This window comes from Carya illinoinensis, chromosome 5 (genome assembly GCF_018687715.1).
Source record: "Carya illinoinensis cultivar Pawnee chromosome 5, C.illinoinensisPawnee_v1, whole genome shotgun sequence".
NCBI lineage: Eukaryota > Viridiplantae > Streptophyta > Magnoliopsida > Fagales > Juglandaceae > Carya > Carya illinoinensis.
This window is the reverse complement of record NC_056756.1, coordinates 48,958,913-48,965,496: the sequence shown is the minus strand read 5'-3', so window position 1 is coordinate 48,965,496 and position 6,584 is coordinate 48,958,913. Positions and strand designations below refer to the sequence as shown.

The window sequence follows — 6,584 nt, the reverse complement described above, 5'->3', positions numbered from 1 at the left end:
AAAAAATCCATGGAACTCAAAATTGATGTGTGTACTTAGTGGTGCAATGGGCAGTAACCAATTTAATTTTTGATTGCATACATTTGGAAAACCTTACTAGATGCATTTTGTTTATTGATAGTGGTAAGAATCCACCTTGAACTCTCTATACTAAACAATGGGATTAGGAAAAAAAAAAAGAAAAAGAAAAAAGAAAAAGAATAATGTTGGGTTATATACCAATGTTTTAAGTTCTTTCTAATGATCCTTCTAGTATATTATATATAACTATTTATATGTATATAGAAGCTACAAACAATAGAATAAATACATATGTATGTAAGTGTGTGTTGCATTACGTGTACATAAGGTGTTTTGTTGATTTCTACACTATCTTATTGAATAATGCTATTATGTCTCTTCATTTTAGTTTATTATTTTTATTGTTTATATATTTGATCTTTGTTATTTACTAATTAAAAAGTGATTATTAATATATTAATATTTTTAAAAAATTTTAAAAAAACATTTAAAGATATGATAAAAATATAAAAATAAAAAATAAAATAAAGAAAATAAATTTTACTTAAAAGGACACCAAGCGGTCACTACTGACAGCACCTTAACAGTACTCTTATCTTATTAGCTTGCTTAGAAGCTGGATCACCAGTAACAGCATATCATAACGGCTCATTAATTTCCTCAATTACTGAAAAGGGAAGTCAACTTGTAGTATAAATAGGAAAATGTTAAACCTACCGCTCCTAAGAGCTGCCGTTGCCAATTTTTTATTTTTACTTCGTGATTAGAGAAGTATTTGCTTAAGTGTTAAAAAAATATAATAAAAAATAAAAAAAATACACTTTTATACAAACGGTTGCTCAAGTATAAATAACATGCATACGACACTTTGGTGCATCAACCCATGCATCAACTATCTATAGATATAATATGTTTTTTTTGGACCACTCAAACTGCCACATGAGTTACTGTCCAAATTAAATGAGTTCACGACTCCCAAACGTCAATGGCAGCTAGCTAGAAGGAGCAACAGTACTATATTAATCCTTCCCTGTTGAACCGAGAACACGTTATCCTGATTACTGAGCACAGAGTTAGAATCAATATATATGTAAAATATAATTATTTATCTGATTAAACTGATGGAAATAAATAAATTTGATTATTTATTATATTTTTCATATTTTATTCGCTCTTGAATCATACTCTTTCTTGATAAATGAATATTTAATTTGTAAGATATAATATAGATAAGTTATTTATTAAAAATATATTTATATATATATATATATATATTTTCTAAACTTATGAAAGGAAGTGGAGGTTCTCACAGATCTCTCTGTTGTTTATATCATCATGATTATAAGTAGTACCTGAAGTTTAAACTAAAGGTAATGCAGCTGAAGTTAAAACTGTAACAAGAAGCTATGGACGAGGCAATAGTTCCGTACCCAACACCAGCCATAGGGCATCTGGTCTCCATGGTGGAGCTTGGAAAACTATTACTTACCTGCCAATATCCTTCCTGTTGCGCCTTTGGCCAGTCTAAAAATCACACAAGACGATATTTAAGTAGTTCAGCAAATTGCCTACGTCCACTAGAGTCTCTTTTATAGAATTTATACAAGATTTACAAATAAATCTACAAATTCTCATCTCTCCCTTACGTCCCTCTTTCCCTTTGTTTTTCTTTCTCCCCCAAAGCTGCTGCCACGCCCCACTCTCTGCACAATTAAGCTCTCCTATTTATAGGAGAGTAGACCTCTACGGTGCAGCAGATTGATGCATAATGTTAGGGGAGGTGCCTAATAAAACAAAGCACCAAACGGTGCCTATTAAACCAAGAGAGAAAACGGTGCATGTGTAGCCCTTCATACTTGGGTTGATTCAACAATCACCCCCTCCACCCAAGTGTGTCATACCAGGCTGCTTGCAAATTGATTCATTCTTCAAATGAATGCACCTCTTTCTTTGACATGAGAGACTTCTGCTATCAAATGCATCTGCAGATACGTCTTCAAATGGATGTCCAAATGCTTCTCCAAATACATCTTCAAATGCATTAGCATCGTCTACATCCACGGAGCTTGCAAGGGATTTTTTTTTTCAGAGGAGATTTACAAGTACTTTATTGCACAATCTCAACTCTCTAGGATTCTTCTTTCGCTCGAGTCCATGAGTCCGCACTCATGTACACTTTGAGCAAATTGAGTTTCGCTCGAGCCACAACCGAGCAAACAATCTACCTGGTGCCTTTACAGCTTTCAAACCAGACTCCATAATCCTACAATCACACCAATTTCCAACTTGGAGACTGATTCTCAACATGCTAGCGTCTATCTCTAGCATGATCCCTTATCATCTATACAATTTTACAGCTCATGTTTTCAACTTAGAAGACTAACTAAAGTGATGCATAACTTTAGTTCATCACGTACAATGCCCTTAATCAACACATCTGTATAGGACAACACATATCTCACTGCACTAGGAATCAATGGTCTCGCACGGACCTTGACACATATTAGAAAACCTGTTGCTAAGGTCTCTATCTCTGATTTGACTGACTCACCATCCTGCTGCTGTCTTTAGTCGCATGTGCCCATCTTGTATGCAGTCTCCAACTTGTATAATCTCCATTCTTGCAAGATTTTCTTCATACCATAGTTAATTACCTTCATTCAGCAGGATATAGTTTAAGGTAGTAACCACCATAGAGGTCTGGTCGTCTTGGCAGTTATGTGATCATCAACTTTAGGTGTAGACGTCCCTGGAACATCTAACGTTCTGTGCCCATCTCTCACACCTTTACATCATGTCGTGGTCTAGGGAGATTTCTTCAGATTTAGATGAGGAAAAGTAAAACTGACTTCTTTTTACTTGCTCATCTAATTCACACGACCATTACCACAAGTCAAGACCAATGAATCATTCGTGACCTTCCATATCTTTTTGAGAAAACACTACTGAATGACTGCTGTCTTCAAGCTGTCTTTAACAGCGTTGTGCACTGCAAGAAATGCAACGCCATGTATTTCTTCAGTCACCATATTTATAGCATCATTCTCAATTTTCTCCTGATTTTAGCAGTATCTTGTAGCTTGTCTTGCCACAATTTCTAGCAAGTCATCTGTTGTCCAGATCTTGACTTGCCTCTGCCCTTACTATCAACATTCAGGACCAACAACTCGAGATCTTGCCAGAATCTCTTCTGTGCACCTCCTCACCTAGGATAAGATCTCTTACATTGAGAAACTTCAACTTCAACTTCTTTGCAGAATTACTCATAGACATTCTCATGACCTCCCAACGTTTTGACCACAACACCAAATGCTATTGGGCAACAATAGTACTTTCTGCATTCTCTGAAGTTGAACTATTTCTTCATCTGCACTTTGTTATTTGCAACTGGCTTTTGAAAGAAAGCCCCAATGAGATCCGTTGCGGTTCTCTCCTAATAACATTATGCTCCATGAGTTGTATGACTGCCAAAACTTGCTGATATAACAAGTTAATCAGCATCGTCCAATGATTTGAAGTTTGCTCCTCAAACTTCACGATCCCAACTGGCTTAAATCAAACCCAAACGTACTGAGTCAGGCAACATTGGACTCCAACTGGCTGACATCAAGTCCAAAACCAATGAGTCTGGTACGACTCCAACTAGTTGCGATCAAGCCCAAAAGAAATGAGTCCATCATGACTCCGATAGCGAATCTCAACATTCCCACCGTACCGATGAGTCCGGAATGATCCAAATAGTTTGTCAGCACTATTTGATCATCGCAATGGAACTCCAACTGGCGTAGATCTAACCCAATATGATCTGCAACACATGGACGGTTCAGATCGAATGTAATGATGACGAATTTCAACATTTCCACCGTACCGATGAGTCCGGAATGATCCAAATAGTTTGTCAGCACTATTTGATCATCGCAATTATACTCCAACTGGAGTAGATCTAGCCCAAAATGATCTGCAACTCATCGATAGTACCGATGGTGAATCTCCACATTTGAACCGTACGGATTAGTCTGAAATGATCCAAATAGTTGGAAAGCACTATTTGATCATTGAAATCGGACTCCGAATGGCTTAGATCTAGCCCAAAAAATATCTGAAAAGTGGACGGTTCTGATCTGTCTGGTGCGTGGGATGCCGAGCGTCTGGGCGGCGCGTTAGCGCGTTGATCACACGCGCTACAGTCCGTGTGCGTGTGGGATACACGCGCTAAACCTCTGTATGGCGCATGAGAGCGCGTGGGCGCATGTCTGACACGTGTCTTCCTCCTCTGGAGCATGTGGGGACATGTGGGAGCATGTGGATCACTCGTCTTCAACCTCCGATGTGCGTGGGGGCGTGTGGGTTGCAGCAGATGCACGCGCCGATCTTCTAGAGGCGCGTGTGTGCTCGTCCGACTTCCGTTTTCGATTCTGTTTGCGGCAACGGATTCGTCTTGACACGAGGAACACCCTGGAGTTGTCAAAAATTTATTTTGAGCAACTTGAATTTTTAGATAGCTCGAACCAGAGCTCTGATACCAATTGTTGTGCCTCCGGCCAGTCCGAAAATCACACAAGACGATATTTAAGTGGTTCAGCAAATTACCTACGTCCACTGGAGCCTCTTTTATAGAATTTGTACAAGATTTACAAATAAATCTACAAATTCTCATCTCTCCCTCACGTCCCTCTTTCCCTCTGTTTTTCTTTCTCCCCCAAAGCTGCTGCCACGCCCCACTCTCTGCACAATTAAGCTCTCCTATTTATAGGAGAGCAGACCTCTACGGTGCAGCAGATTGCTGCATAATGTTAGGGGAGGTGCCTAATAAAACAAAGCACCAAACGGTGCCCAATAAACCAAGAGAGAAAACGGTGCATGTGTAGCCCTTCATACTTGGGTTGATTCAACACTTCCCTCACCATTCACATACTCGTTGCCCCTCAACCCTACAATGCTGGTTCCACGGCTCCTTACATATCCTTTGTCTCTGCCACCATCCCTTCCATCACCTTTCACATTCTCCCCAACGTTACTCTCCCATCCACCACCTCTCTCCACCGTGAAACCCTTATCTTTGAGCTCCTCCGTCTCAACAACCCTAATGTTCATCAATCTCTCTTGTCTATCTCCGAAAGCTGCACCATCCATGCCCTCATCATGGAGTACTTCTTCTGCACTCATGCTCTCTCTGTTGCGGCCAACCTCAACATTCCTGGCTACTACTTCTATACTTCCTCTGCTAGTTGTCTGGCTTCATTTCTATATTTCCCAACCTTACACAGAAACACCACCAAAAAGCTTCAAAGATCTCAACGCCCTTGTTGAAGTTCCTGGCGTACCACCCGTACCATCCTGGGATATGCCGAAGCCTGCACTTGACCGTTTTGACAAGGCCTACGAGTACTTTCTAGACTCCTCGATCAAAATGGCTAAATCAGCAGGAATACTCGTAAACTCTTTTGAATCCCTGGAGTCGAGAGCTATCAGAGCAATATCAAATGGGCTATGCATCCCTGACGGTCCCACACCTCCTATTTACTACGTAGGGCCACTGTTAGCATCAGGTGATAAAAGAAGTGTTGGAGGTAACGAGATCGTGCCTGAATGCTTAAAGTGGCTGGACTTGCAACTGAGTTAGAGCGTTGTATTTTTATGTTTTGGAAGCTTGGGGTTGTTCTCCATTGAACAGCTGAAAGAGATGGCCATAGGGTTGGAAAAGAGAAGCACAAGATTCTTGTGGGTGGTACGCAATCCACCTACTGATCAGGAACATAGCTTGGCCACCTCAGCCCACCTTGACCCGGACTTGGACTCGTTGCTTCCTGAGGGTTTCTTGGAGAGGACCAAGGAGAGGGGACTGGTAGTGAAGTCCTCGGCACCATAGGTGGAGGTATTGAATCACGAGGCAGTGGGTGGTTTTGTGACACATTGTGGATGGAACTCGGTATTGGATTAATCGATATGCCCGGGTGTGCCGATGACCGGTTGGCCGCTCTACGCCGAGCAAAGAATCTGTAGGGTGTCAATGGTGAAAGATATGAGGATTGCCTTGCCAATGGAGGAGTCGGAGGATAGGTTTGTCAGCGCAACTGAGGTGGAGAAGCGAGTCAGAGAGTTGATGGACTCGGACAAAGGCAAGCTGATCAAGGACTCGCACCACAGGTGGACGTATTGAATCACGAGGCGGTGGGTGGTTTTGTGACACATTGTGGATGGAACTGGGTATTGGATTAATCGATATGCCCGGGTGTGCCGATGACCGGTTGGCCGCTCTACGCCGAGCAAAGAATCTGTAGGGTGTCAATGGTGAAAGATATGAGGATGGCCTTGCCAATGGAGGAGTCGGAGGATAGGTTTGTCAGCGCAACTGAGGTGGAGAAGCGAGTCAGAGAGTTGATGGACTCGGACAAAGGCAAGCTGATCAAGGACTCGCACCACAGGTGAATGTATTGAATCACGAGGCGGTGGGTGGTTTTGTGACACATTGTGGATGGAACTCGGTATTGGAATCGATATGCGCGGGTGTGCCGATGATCAGTTGGCCGCTCTACGCCGAGCAAAGAATCTGTAGGGTTTCA

The 6,584-nt window shown here is 41.5% G+C and overlaps 1 pseudogene; it reads left to right on the top strand.

Annotated features, from left to right (window-relative positions):
* The first annotated feature begins 4,935 nt into the window (after positions 1 to 4,935).
* On the top strand, positions 4,936 to 6,229 carry LOC122310451 (annotated as a pseudogene).
* The last annotated feature ends 355 nt before the right edge of the window (positions 6,230 to 6,584 follow it).